A 15,527-nucleotide genomic window follows, 5' to 3' on the forward strand; every position below is an offset into this window, starting at 1 on the left:
CAGAGTGACTTTTACTCATAAAAAGACCAGTCCTTGCTTATCCTGTGTGTCAAATTGACCTGCTCTTTTTAATGTGTAATGAACCTTAGAGACTACCCTTATCATGAAACTATCTCTAAAGCTCTCCCTCCCATTGCCAGTGTTAAAACAATTTCTTGCAATCAAAATGCAACAGTACTACAGTTTACATCGCTAACTCTATGTATTCATTAATCAATTTTCAGCTCCCATTGACTACTGGCCATAACTTCCAGTTCCTGACTAGATCCTCACAAATTGGTCCACTTCAAGTTCCAACTGTCCACTCCACTCCATTCCAGTCCACTCCACTGCTTCCCAGCTAACACATAACAAGTCAAGGCTGACTCCTTCCAGATTGATTCTGAAGGAGAAAATACAAAGATGTGGGGAATTGGACTGTTTGGGAAGATGAGACCACAAATCGAGTTTCTCTTCACTTCTTTCCAATGTCTGCTACATCTTGTTACATGCATTTACTCTGATGATCATCTGGGAATGAGTCAGTAAGAAGACACTGATGGAAGACAAACACAACAGGTCAGAGAATTCCTTGTGGGTTGGACGAGAGGGACTATAATATAAAGCACTGGTTGAACCTCATTTTAAATTTCAGACAGAAGTCTGGGGACTTCTCATTCGGCTTAATTTAATGTAGTTAGCTAAGTTAGTTGGGTCCCCTGGGGTTGGCTGGGCCTCCCTTTTTTCTTCCCTTAATTTTAATAGGGTTCCTTTTCAGGTACTTTCGGCTTAGGTTAGGTTTCGGCTTAAGATTCTTCTTTAGACAATTTCGGCCTTGATTCTACATCACGACTGCATCAACTGTGCACATATCCTCCAGGACTACAATGGATCTTCAACCATGGACATCAACATCCACTCTTCCGCGCTGGAGCTCCCTGCTTAGTAGCGCCTCAAATACCAATTTTATAATGATTCACCCGATAGCAGCAATTCCATAGACTGCAATCTAGTGAAGCATTTTCAACCAAATTATATTGTAAAAATTATTGCGGCCACCCATTTTGGCCAAAGGTTCAACCAGACATCGATTTAGTTACTATATATTTAACTGGATAAATTAGGCCATTCAACTGGGAAGTGTGCTCATTTGCCACTTCTATCATGTTTAGTGGTTTGACTCCAGTTGAAGCCGCTTGTCAAGGCTTCATTTAGTGGGAAATAGGGAACTGCACACACCAGCTTAGGTCACAGAGAAAATAAACTAGGCTAAGTGTATGCTGTATTTTGACAGCATAATAGCTGTCAGTCCAAATTGCGGGCCAATTAATGTCGAAAATACAACACATCAACCCACATCATGGAGCAGAAAAGGAATCACAATGGAGAGAAGACAACATAATATAGTTTTAAGACATGGCCCAGTATTAATATTTGCTTTTCAATCATACATTAAGCCAATTGTTTGACGAGTCAGCTTACAGGCTGTCACCAAATTTTGCAAAATCAACTCCTCACTCAACATCCCAGCCTCATGTGCACAGCAACCAACCCACAGAAAGGTAGGGCAAGGTCTGCCAGATGTCACCAGGTGGGTGGGTTTTATTTTCTTCCGAGTTCGGCTTTCAGCTTCAAATTCACTTCGGTTATCACTCCGGCCTTCGATTTCAACACCTATTGGCATCCAATTTACCGTATATAGGCTTGGCAACGACCTTGACTCGTTAGCTAGCTACCATCTGGGACACCATTAATGTTCTAATCGGGATGTCAACATTTACTGACACAAGAACACTTGATGTTTCCACAGATGCTAAATTTTTCATATAGGAAAGCGCATCCTACCCTAGACGATTAACTAATAAAACGATTCATGTAACATTTTCAAAAATAAAAAACCGCAAAACTCTGTGTTTTTGTGTCTTACTCTGAAATAAATTGGTTACAAAGTACAATTAACATAACATTGACTAATACCACATTTTTTTTCCAGAAAGAAGGTAAGTGCTACTAACATCTTTTATTTCAGGATTTCTGGGCCCATTTGGAGGCAAAATTGCACTCAACTTTTCTTCTAGGACAGCATGAAGAAGCCCATTTTCGGGGGCATTTGTGCTTTTTGGCAGTTGAATGACCCTCGCTCTGTTTGAGAAACCACTTTAAGTGCACTTTACAGACTAGCTCATTTTCGGGAGCTAACATTTCCACTTCGATAAAAGATGATACTACTAACCGTTACTAATTCCAGGAAAGATGATGCTGTAGCTGATCTCATGGACCAGTTAAGATAGATATGAAGAAGAGAACTCTATTCATCTCAAGCTCTTTCTGCAGATGGTAAGTTGCAGTTGACTGTTATAAGCTTTGTGTGTGTACATAACAGCATGCATGCTTTGGTTTTTTCAGGTCGTCTTTTTAGTGAGATCATCAACAGAAGGCTATGGAAAATCAGGTAAAATATAACAAAAGCATAAGGATATTTGTAACCATTTTACCTGCTCATAGAAAATTCAGATTTCAAACAGTTGAATACCTTTAAGCGGTAAATTATGCAACAAGTTAATTAACAAAGTATTTAAAGGCAGATTTTCAGAATAAATTGACGGAGTATTGGTCTCATTTTAAAAAATGATTCAAGCTTTTAAGGGGGCATTAAGCCACTAGAGAAAATTCAGTGACTAAGTTATCAACAGTTAGCTAAAAAAAAAAAAAAATTATCCAACTAGTCAATCACGTGCAAAAAGTTCAAGTACACTTGGCATGCTGTAGAAGGAAATCTCTTATTAAACCTTTGTATAGTTTTAATCTTACTAGGCCCTTTGCAACTAGAGAGAAAATGGTTAACTTAAAATACAACAATACAGCTGCTTACTACCCAGAATAAACCAGCCTACAACCCTTAATACACCATGTCCCTTCTCTGTATCAACTGCAACTATACGAAGTCCATCAAGCACCACCTAGTCCTTCACTTCAACCCCTGTGGAAGGCAACAAAATTACGCCCAAGAGGCAAGAACTACTATAATAAGTCCTTCCGTTTCCCCCTTAGGAAGACCAACAAGACTTAAGACTAGGAGGGGAACTGGAACCTTTATCCCTCCTTACAGCTTCTATGGAAGACTAAAACACTTAAAGCTACGAGGCAAGAAATGCAAATTTTAGACATCAGCTGCAATGCAGAATAACAAGACTTGGACACAAGACTTCATTTAGTGGGAAATAGGGAACTGCACACACCAGCTTAGGTGACAGACAATAAACTACTTGTATAATTGTTTGATAGCATAACAGCTGTCACTTCAAATTCTGGGCAAAAATAGAACAAATCAACTAACATTATGGAGCAGATGAGGATTGAGTCACAATGGAGAGGAAACCTCATATTAGTCTTAAGAAATGGCCCAGTTAAAATATTTGCTTTTGGTTCATACGTTAAAGCAGTTGTCTTAAATACTCAGCTTTCAAGCTGTCTTCAAAATGTTGGGGAATTAAGAATACTCTTCTCTTGACATATTGGATCACAGAGGCCTGATGTGTGCAGCAACCAACCCTTACAAAGGTAGGGCAAGGTCTCCAAGTTGTCACCAGGTGGGCGTGTTTTATTCTACTCCGAGTTCGGCTTTCGGTTTGAAATTCACTAGGGCTATCATTCCGTCTTTCGGTTTCAACATCAATTGGCATCAAATTTACTGTCTAAGAGTTTGATAACGACCCTAACTCGTTAACTAGCCAACCTCTTAAACCTGATCTGGGACACCCTGAATGTTCCAATCGGAGTGTTGACATTTACTGACACAGGAACACTTGAGGTTTCTGCAGATGCTTAGTTTTTCATTTAGGAAATTTAAAGTGCATCCCACCCTTAGCAAGAATTTAACAAGCAACTGATTGTAATATTTTGAAAAAGTAGAGAGAAACAACCTGTGTGTCTGTCATTCTTCTTCAGAAACATACCTTCAGACTTTAACTACAAGATTACTAATTTATTTACTTTTCAGGGATTTAGTTCTAGCAGCTCCAAGCCCATTTTTGGGAGCAGACCTGAAGATTGATGGTTCCATAACATAACAAAAAATTAATGTGTCACCAAAATATACACATGCAAATTCATTGAAAACTTAAGAATGATGTTCATAGAAAAAATAAAGAAAGAAAGACTGTCTCTCTGCGTGTCACTTTCTCAGAAAGTCATAGTTACTAACAACTAACTTTTTTCAGGAACAAGGTAAGTGCCATTATTTGGGCCTGACACTTAATTTATTGCATTTTTCTTTAGGACAAGATAAGTGTAGTAGCTAGCCTATTTTGGTTGCACCATCATTCTCTTACAAATACATACATCATTTTACTTGTTATTTATCACTATGTCAACAAACATTTCTTCAAACAGCAAAAAAGGTGAGTGCTACTAATGCCTCCTACATGTACATGCAGATATCAGTGGATAATCATCAAGTTATTAATCAGTATGTTCTCAAACATTTAATGTTTAAAGGTTTAAACATTAAAGGTGAGTATCAATAATACTTCTTATATCAGTCTATAACCCATCATGTTCCTAATCAGTATATTCTCAAACATTTTTTTAAACAGCAAATAAGGTGAGTATCAATAAATATATCTTATTAATCAAGTGCGAGGGCCGTACTGGGAGAATATCAGCCTGAGATCTTGGAAATACGGACCAAGTGCAGCGAGGTCCGTACAAAAAAGCTTGAGGGCCGATATTCTTCCAGTACAGTCCTGAGCAAGCTTGGTTAATAGGAGATTTATTATAAGACTGAAGTTCAAAGGGACACAAGTGCGGTATCATTCGGGACCATTTGGGACAGTGCCCGGTCTAATACTTAAAGAATATTGACCGGCAATAGACCATTTTGATTGGTTGATTTTAGTTATTGGCCCTCTGACTGCCCGAGTCGTGTAATAATACTTCTTATATCAGTCTATAACCCATCATGTTCCTAATCAGTATGTTCTCAAACATTTTTTTAAACAGCAAAAAAGGTGAGTATCAATAATACTTCTTATATCAGTCTATAACCCATCATGTTCCTAATCAGTATGTTCTTAAACATTTTTTTAAACAGTAAATAAGGTGAGTATCAATAAATATATCTTATTAACCAAGTGCGAGGGCCGTACTGGGAGAATATCAGCCTGAGGTCTTGACAGTACGGACCGAGTGCAGCGACGTCTGTACAAAAAAGTCCGAGGGCCGATATTCTTCCAGTACAGTCCTGAGCAAGCTTGGTTAATAGGAGATTTATTATAAGACTGAAGTTCAAAGGGACACAAGTGCGGTATCATTCGGGACCATTCGGGACAGTGCCCGGTCCAATACTTAGAGAATATTGACCGGCAATAGATCATTTTGAGTGGTTGATTTTAGTTATTGGCCCTCTGACTGCCTGAGTTGTGTAATAATACCTCTTATATAAGTCTATAACCCATCATGTTCCAAATCAGTATGTTGTCAAACAGTTTTTTTAACAGCGAAAAAGGTGAGTATCAATAATACTTCTTATATCAGTCTATAACCCATCATGTTCCTAATCAGTATGTTCTCAAACATTTCTTTAAACAGCAAATAAGGTGAGTATCAATAAATATATCTTATTAACCAAGTGCGAGGGCCGTACTGTGAGAATATCAGCCTGAGGTCTTGACAGTACGGACCGAGTGCAGCAAGGTCCGTACAAAAAAGCTTGAGGGCCGATATTCTTCCAGTACAGTCCTGAGCAAGCTTGGTTAATAGGAGATTTATTATGAGACTGAAGTTCAAAGGGCCACAAGTGCAGTATCATTCGTGACCATTCGGGACAGTGGCCGGTCCAATACTTAGAGAATATTGACCGGCAATAGAGCATTTTGAGCGGTTGATTTTAGTTATTGGCCCTCTGACTGCCCGAGTCGTGTAATAATACTTCTTATATCAGTCTATAACCCATCATGTTCCTAATCGGTATGTTGTCAAACATTTCTTTAAACAACAAAAAAGGTGAGTATCAATAATACTTCTTATATCAGTCTAGAACCCATCACGTTCCTAATCAGTATGTTCTCAAACTTTTTTTTTAAACAGCAAATAAGGTGAGTATCAATAATACTTCTTATATCAGTCTATAACCCATCATGTTCCTAGTCAGTATGTTCTCAAACATTTTTTTAAACAGCAAAGAAGGTGAGTATCAATAATACTTCTTATATCAGTCTATAACCCATCATGTTCCTAGTCAGTATGTTGTCAAAAATTTTTTTAAACAGCAAAAAAGGTGAGTATCAATAATACTTCTTATATCAGTCTTAATAACCCATCATGTTCCTAATCAGTATGTTCTCAAACATTTTTTTAAACAGCAAAAAAGGTGAGTATCAACAATACTTCTTATATCAGTCTATAACCCATCATGCTCCTAATCAGTATGTTCTCAAACATTTTTTTAAACAGCAAATAAGGTGAGTATCAATAAATATATCTTATTAACCAAGTGCGAGGGCCGTACTGGGAGAGTATCAGCCTGATGTCTTGACAGTACGGACCGAGTGCAGCGAGGTCCGTACAAAAAAGCTCAAGGGCCAATATTCTTCCAGTACAGTCCTGAGCAAGCTTGGTTAATAAGAGATTTATTATAAGACTGCGAAGTTCAAAGGGCCACAAGTGCGGTATCATTCGTGACCATTCGGGACAGTGGCCGGTCCAATACTTAGAGAATATTGACCGGCAATAGACCATTTTGAGTGGTTGATTTTAGTTATTGGCCCTCTGACTGCCCGAGTCGTGTAATAATACTTCTTATATCAGTCTATAACCCATCATGTTCCAAATCGGTATGTTGTCAAACATTTTTTTAAACAGCAAATAAGGTGAGTATCAATAATACTTCTTATATCAGTCTATAACCCATCATGTTCCTAGTCAGTATGTTCTCAAACATTTTTTTAGACAGCAAATAAGGTGAGTATCAATAGTACTTCTTATATCAGTCTAGAACCCATCATGTTCCTAGTCAGTATGTTCTCAAACATTTTTGAAACAGCAAAAAAGGTGAGTATCAATAATACTTCTTATATCAGTCTTAATAACCCATCATGTTCCTAATCAGTATGTTCTCAAACATTTTTTTAAACAGCAAAAAAGGTGAGTATCAATAATACTTCTTATATCAGTCTTAATAACCCATCATGTTCCTAATCAGTATGTTCTCAAACATTTTTTTAAACAACAAAAAAGGTGAGTATCAACAATACTTCTTATATCAGTCTATAACCCATCATGTTCCTAATCAGTATGTTCTCAAACATTTTTTTAAACAGCAAATAAGGTGAGTATCAATAAATATATCTTATTAACCAAGTGCGAGGGCCGTACTGGGAGAGTATCAGCCTGATGTCTTGACAGTACGGACCGAGTGCAGCGAGGTCCGTACAAAAAAGCTCAAGGGCCAATATTCTTCCAGTACAGTCCTGAGCAAGCTTGGTTAATAAGAGATTTATTATAAGACTGCGAAGTTCAAAGGGCCACAAGTGCGGTATCATTCGTGACCATTCGGGACAGTGGCCGGTCCAATACTTAGAGAATATTGACCGGCAATAGACCATTTTGAGTGGTTGATTTTAGTTATTGGCCCTCTGACTGCCCGAGTCGTGTAATAATACTTCTTATATCAGTCTATAACCCATCATGTTCCAAATCGGTACGTTGTCAAACATTTTTTTAAACAGCAAATAAGGTGAGTATCAATAATACTTCTTATATCAGTCTATAACCCATCATGTTCCTAGTCAGTATGTTCTCAAACATTTTTTTAGACAGCAAATAAGGTGAGTATCAATAGTACTTCTTATATCAGTCTAGAACCCATCATGTTCCTAGTCAGTATGTTCTCAAACATTTTTGAAACAGCAAAAAAGGTGAGTATCAATAATACTTCTTATATCAGTCTATAACCCATCATGTTCCTTGTCAGTATGTTCTCAAAATTTTTTTAAACAGCAAAAAAGGTGAGTATCAATAATACTTCTTATATCAGTCTATAACCCATCATGTTCCTAGTCAGTATGTTCTCAAACATTTTTGAAACAGCAAAAAAGGTGAGTATCAATAATACTTCTTATATCAGTCTTAATAACCCATCATGTTCCTAATCAGTATGTTCTCAAACATTTTTTTAAACAGCAAAAAAGGTGAGTATCAATAATACTTCTTATATCAGTCTATAACCCATCATGTTCCTAATCAGTATGTTCTCAAACATATTTTTAAACAGTAAACAAGATGAGTATCAATAAATATATCTTATTAACCAAGTGCGAGGGCCGTACTGGGAGAATATCAGCCTGAGGTCTTGACAGTACGGACCGAGTGCAGCGACGTCTGTACAAAAAAGTTCGAGAACCGATATTCTTCCAGTACAGTCCTGAGCAAGCTTGGTTAATAGGAGATTTATTATAAGACTGCGAAGTTCAAAGGGCCACAAGTGCGGTATCATTCGTGACCATTCGGGACAGTGGCCGGTCCAATACTTAGAGAATATTGACCGGCAATAGAGCATTTTGAGTGGTTGATTTTAGTTATTGGCCCTCTGACTGCCCGAGTCGTGTAATAATACTTCTTATATCGGTCTGTAACCCATCATGTTCCAAATCGGTATGTTGTCAAACATTTTTTTAAACAGCAAATAAGGTGAGTATCAATAATACTTCTTATATCAGTCTATAACCCATCATGTTCCTAGTCAGTATGTTCTCAAACATTGTTTTAGACAGCAAATAAGGTGAGTATCAATAATACTTCTTATATCAGTCTATAACCCATCATATTCCTAGTCAGTATGTTCTCAAACATTTTTGAAACAGCAAAAAAGGTGAGTATTAATAATACTTCTTATATCAGTCTATAACCCATCATGTTCCTAATCAGTATGTTCTCAAACATTTTTTTAAACAGCGAAAAAGGTGAGTATCAATATAATACTTCTTATATCAGTCTATAACCCATCATGTTCCTAATCAGTATGTTCTCAAACATTTTTTTAAATCAGTAAACAAGGTGAGTATCAATAAATATATCTTATTAACCAAGTGCGAGGGCCGTACTGGGAGAATATCAGCCTGAGGTCTTGACAGTACGGACCGAGTGAGCGACGTCTGTACAAAAAACTTCGAGGGCCGATATTCTTCCAGTACAGTCCTGAGCAAGCTTGGTTAATAGGAGATTTATTATAAGACTGAAGTTCAAAGGGACACAAGTGCGGTATCATTTGTGACCATTCGGGACAGTGGCCAGTCCAATACTTAGAGAATATTGACTGGCAATAGACCATTTTGAGTGGTTGATTTTAGTTATTGGCCCTCTGACTGCCCGAGTCGTGTAATAATACTTCTTATATCAGTCTATAACCCATCATGTTCCAAATCGGTATGTTGTCAAACATTTTTTTAAACAGCAAAAAAGGTGAGTATCAATAACACTTCTTATATCAGTCTAGAACCCATCATGTTCCTAATCAGTATGTTCTCAAACATTTTTTTAAACAGCAAATAAGGTGAGTATCAATAATACTTTGTATATCAGTCTATAACCCATCATGTTCCTAGTCAGTATGTTCTCAAACATTTTTTTAAACAGCAAATAAGGTGAGTATCAATAATACTTCTTATATCAGTCTATAACCCATCATGTTCCTAATCAGTATGTTCTCAAACATTTTTTTTAACAGCGAAAAAGGTGAGTATCAATAATACCTCTTATATATTCTAGATATAACTCATCATAATTATAACTAACGAGTATGTTCTCAAACATTTTTTTAACAGTAAAAAAGGTGAGTGCTACTTGTGCCTCTTATTTCTGTCTATTTCTCATCAAAACAAGGTTAGTCATGGTAACACTTTAAAATTGGGAGCTTGAAGTATTTTTTCCAGGGCAAACAACTAAATTAATAACAGGAAAAGGAATTCAGACTACAGACAAACAAACAAACAAATTCTTATTATTTTTCCAGCTCAGACACTCATTCTCAGCCTTTTCAAAAGGTAAGTAAGCTTAACTGTCACAAATACACTATGCAGAACAGCCTGAAGGCTTTAATTAGTTTCCAGGAAATCTGATCATTTGAAAGCACCAAAATAAACCAGAAGGAATTCATAGATCCTATCCAGGTCGGCATTGAACCCTTTACCTCAAGGAAATTATTAACATATAACTCTCCCAAATAATATCACTACAATATCCAGCAAACAGGTAATGAGAGGACCCAAACTTGTCAGATAGAAGTTGTTAGGCAAAGGAACTTAAAAAAAAACTTATAACACTCTTGAAATATATAGAGACTGCATGAATCCCAAAATGGCATATAATTCTTGTTGTGGTTATACCCATTTGACAGCCTATCAGACCAGTCATGAGCAAACAGTCCTTAGCAGCTAGAAAGCCCCATGCTGGAAACAAAAACTTAAAGGTTGGTCCTTTCTCTTTGAGTTTTTAGGATGTAAGTTACACTTCAAGAATAAGGAAGAGACAATCACTATTCATGAGACAAAATAATTTCAGAGAAAGTATCCAGCAATCATACAGGTTCACTGCTCTGGACTAACTTTCAAATCTAACTCTTGTAACATCTTTTAACAAAAATCTACGTCTTCAAACAAAACAAATCATGTATTCCTTACACTGCTGCTATGTTATTTTTACCAAAAAAAATTAGATAATGGGATTTTGACATTTAAAAGAGTTTTGGCACAGTACCTTGAGGTACATTGTTAGTATTGGCATACAGTTCACAGAGTGTTAGCGTGTTCTTCCACTTTGAATTCAAAGAATCTGCTGATGCTCTGAATACAGTACATCAACCCAAGCAGCAAATGTACATTAATTTTAAAAGATATAACTGTGTGTGAAAATTTTGAGTGTTGGCAAAATTAACATTCCAAATAATTCAAAATAAGTTACAAAAATTTAGCAATTAACTAACACTACTTTCTTCACAACATTATTAAAATTATCTGCAGTTTTATTATTTTTTTTCAGCCTCTACAACTGTAACTACTGGTGCCTAAGAAGGAGATAAGGCATTTTCATAAAGGACACTAACAAACAAAGGCTGTGTAATTACAGTAGTAAAACACTTTAGGGTAAAACATTGTTAAGCTACCTTCAAACCCCGAAGGTTTAATCACCATAGCACAGGTTTGGGGAACATGGTCCCCATTTTTTCCCCATGCGGGGTTTTTTTGGGTTTACATGTCCAGCCACGGTGCACTCACCTCTTACACCTTAAAATTAGTGTGCATATTCTCCATACTTTTTCTTGAAATTTCCAAAGGCACTGACCAGGAGAATTTGAATAAAAACCAAAAGCTTCCTTGCCAAAATTTTTGATCCAAAATTGATACTGCAAGAACTAATTAGATGCTCTCAATAAGTTGTACGATGTAATACATATTTCACCTAGCTGAATGACAATCAACAAATATCAAAAACTTTAACTTGGTATAAAATAATTTTTTGTGTCCAAGAAAACACACTTAGACTTGAGTTAAAATCAGGGGTGTTGGAAATTAAAACATTACATTTCCAAAATTTGGGCATTTTGCACTTGGAACATTCTGAGCTCTCCATAATATTCTTTAAAGCTTATAATCTAACAACTAACCTTTTAATCCACTATTTACTTAAGGAGAAATCTGAGTGTTTCAGGTCAAATGATAAAATCCAAAATAAACAAGGTTTTTTTTTTTGGAAAATGATTCAAGTCTTAGCACATTACAATTTTCTTGAGGTACTTAGCTGAGGTTAAAGTTCAGATTTCTCCATCAATATGTTATATAGATTATTTAACTCTAAAACTTGCTGAAAAGGTTAGAATGTTGTTCCCATATAACAGACTGATGTCAAAGCAAAGTAGGTTTGAGATAACTCAAATGTTTTGGGTGGAAGGTATGGGTGGTGGAGTGGTGGTGATGGTAAGGACTAAGAAACAGATTGGGACGGAGGGTGGGCTACTATTGTGGGCGGGGGTTTACAAATGCGGCTATGACTGAAAAGGATCATGGGAGGTTGGGGAGGTAAAATGTTGGGATGGGTTGGGATTAAATGGGTTTGGGTTAGAGACGGGGAGGGTTACAGGCTAGGGTGAGGGTTTTAACTTGGGTAAAAAGGAATAGGGTGGTTGTTATGGTGTTTGGAGATGGTGGGTAAGTGTTTGGCTGGAGTTTTGGTGGGCAGGCAGGCAGGCAGGCATTGATTTGAGGCTGAGTTAAGGTTCCTATTTAGGAATAAGGTGGAATGTTTGAGTCGTCTCAAACTCACTTCTGTGTTTTCAATCAATTTGAAACTTTTTGAGTCATTACTTGTTAATCTTTCAATAGTGTTTCCAATTCTTCAAAGGAAATTAGCACCTAAGTTCTTAAGTACATAATTTTTTCCAGTTCTCTTTAAGTTAAAATTTCATTCTTGCTGAGTTAAAATGTTATGGTATGTTTCCCCTTCAATTCAATTATTTACAAAAGATTCCTGTGTTTTAATAAAGTAAGAATATCACAGTTTGATCAAAAGGTGTCTTTTTTGTTTTTTTCCTCCTAATCCCAAGCTTCCTATTCTTATTAATTTTTAATCCATGGAAACCTTACCATGGTCATTTTGTGGAGACTCAAATCTGCTCAAACAGCCAGACGAGGTTCTAGACAGTAAATCCAAAATAACAGTTTTGGACAGTTGCATAATAAAAGTATGAAGTGTTATCATCTGAATAACGGTGGCTCTGGAATAGACTGTTATGGGGGATGGTAACCAACCCCTTAAAGATTTGAGTGAAAGGAAGAGCCAGTTGACTCTTATCTCAAATGTCCTAAACCACTGACTGCTATTCCCTGGTTCAAACCATTCACTGTAAATTCAGGTCAATTGAACACGAGTAGAAAGGTGGAAAAATTAAAAGTTTTTAAAGCCATGCCGTATTTAAGATTAATTGGTGGTCGCCATAAATAGATGTCGCACAATTGAATTTCTTGATTGGGTTACTATTGCTTCAGACAAAGTTAACTTGCACTCTGGAAGTCCTAGCGAGTAAAATTAAATCTCTCATCTAAAGTAACGTCTACTTAATCGTTTTAATCGCATGGGGCTTTCTTTTAAACGCAAAAGATCGAGGCACTAGAGCGCGTCCACAAAAGTAACGCATTGATCGATCTTTGGCACCTTTTGCTGTGATGTCAAGAGGCATATATCTTTAGAAATCAACACTTTACCATTACTGCGTATGTTACTTGAAGTGTGGTTAAAATACATTTTAGGAGCCTTACTTGTGATCGTAAGCTGTCTGCTTCCCGCATCAACACAAGCTGAATTTTTCCTAACAAGCGACCGAAGCGCCAAGTAACCCCTCGTGTACGTTTCACGTTCTTTTGGTAAGACTTCGTAGACATGCTATCCCACTCGCTGCTTTTGACGCAAAGCAGCTTCAAAAAGTGAAGTGTCAGAAGATACTTAAGGGCTGTAATAGCCGAGATTATCAGTGTCTGGCGATGACAACGTGTACGTTCATGATCAGGCGCCATTTTGACTGACGCGCAAACGATCCCAGAAGCACTAGCAGATTGCCTCCTTTGATGTCTGGAGAAACTTAAATGGTTTAGGTGTTACGGCATGGTTTATTTACTTGAATTTAGCCGATTCCTTTTATATCAAGATCATTTTTTCCCCAAAACTCCCTCCTTTGACGGAATATTACAAGCACACCTCTTCAACTAACGATCAGAATCAGTGCTACCGCGCTTGCTAAAGACGACAAGGAAATATGCATGAACACGGAAGACGGAGCAAAAATTCCTTACAGCCACATCATGATTGCCAGAGGAGAAGCCTTGCGCAAGGCTTCTGTATACCCATGGGAGAACCATGGGCACCAAGTCATGCCCTAACATTCTGGGTCTTTCCTCCACCCTACACCTCTTCGCAAACATCTTGCAATTAATCTTTTATTAAAAATCAGATCATACCAATAAGGAAAGCAAAATATTATTTAAATAATTCATGTACAGATCGTTTACTTTTTGGGAAGTTATTAAAAGAGATCAAGCGATAAGTAGTTCATGGAACTAAAACGTTGCATTTCTACCACAACGTTGTACATAAACGGACATCAATACAAAAAATTTTGATTTCTCATCTTCAGAAAGTCTTGAACAGGTGCAAGTGGACGCAGCCTAGAGATATGGGGGCAATTTTCCCCCAAAATTTACCATATTTTTGCATGTTATTGGGGAGGTTACAGTCGGAGCCCCATCGCTTCGGCTCCGCCGTCCTTGATTTACCGTGAGTTACACTTAACTTGTCATTCTGTTATTCCGGTGTGTGCGTATAGGTGGATAAAAGTAAACTAAATGTGAAGAAAGACATTCTTCACATTTAAATGTATAGTTCTAAATAGCAATGTAAGCAGATTCAATAAAATTGATATCAAATAGACCTGCTTCATATGTGTTCCACTTCCGCAGTGACCAGTTAAAATACAAAAACGTTACGAGGATCTACAGACTCGCTCAAAATAAAGCTTCGCTTGATTATTTTATCTTAATAAGAATTCAATGTGAAATTGTCGCAAATCGTCGAAAAAGGAATGAATAATACTCTATAAATAGCCAGAGCAACTTCAACATGTTACCCCACGTATCTTAGGCGATTGTAAAATCAGATTAGCAGAGAAATCCAGCAATTGGGAAAGGAGATATATACAAGCGCGAAAGTCTTCAGGATCCTGCGCATGAGAAATGCGCAAGCGTAACGTCCCCATAATGGCGTTATACAAAATCGCCTTTGAATCCTCTTCACACTATATTAATAATACTTAGATGCAAAAATTGAACTCGACTCTCTATTCAAGCTGTTCTTTCGCACGCATCTCTTCAAACTGAGTTGTGCAGTGTCTTCCCTGATGTTAATAGTTACTGGAACTTTTCACTCAAACGCTTTTCCTTTTATTTGCTCTTAAATGAGCTCAAAATGTATTTGCGCTCGCTGTGCGTGAAGACGGTTTGGAGAGACCTGTAGGCGACGTTCTACGACTATGACCCAGACCTCCTCTTCAAACAACAAGGCACCCTAGTACTCGTACGTGTTCTCGACAACAAGGCACTCTAGTACTCACACGTGTCCTCTCATAGCAAGATATGTGCACTTCTGAATGGAAAGAATGATTCTGACAAAGTTCAACTTTCGCATGAAGGTTCCTTTTCAAATCTGTACTGTGCCATTTGACAAATTCCTTACAAAAGAACAAACGCTGCGGCCAGGACAAGCAAATGGAAGATCTGGCGGCTCTGAAACTGAATATAAAGTAGAGGAGTAACGGTTTCTAAAGAAACTGTGGCGCTGCATTGGTAGGAGGTATTACAAGATTTTATTTTGTCAGCTGAGTTGATTATGTGAATTAGTCATTGTTTTCAAAGCTTACATTTCGAGCGTAAGTCAATAAAAATGAATTTAAAGAATTAATAGGTAGACTTAAGGCCGTAAGGGCAGGACTTCGGTGAATTATCTAAACT

General features: G+C 37.2%; 2 long non-coding RNA genes across 3 annotated transcripts in view; both read left to right on the forward strand.

Annotated features, from left to right (window-relative positions):
• LOC148742913 (uncharacterized) overlaps positions 1-15,527 on the forward strand; it is a 185,968-nt gene that overhangs the window by 157,187 nt on the left and 13,254 nt on the right. The gene's annotated exons all lie outside the window — the stretch shown is intronic.
• On the forward strand, positions 9,782-11,735 carry LOC148742918 (uncharacterized). Its single transcript, XR_016001547.1, has 3 exons — positions 9,782-10,019; positions 10,373-10,444; positions 11,014-11,735. It is a non-coding gene; the product is annotated as an uncharacterized LOC148742918 (long non-coding RNA).

The sequence above is a fragment of the Stylophora pistillata genome, chromosome 1, assembly GCF_964205215.1.
Source record: "Stylophora pistillata chromosome 1, jaStyPist1.2, whole genome shotgun sequence".
NCBI classification, from domain to species: Eukaryota; Metazoa; Cnidaria; class Anthozoa; order Scleractinia; family Pocilloporidae; genus Stylophora; species Stylophora pistillata.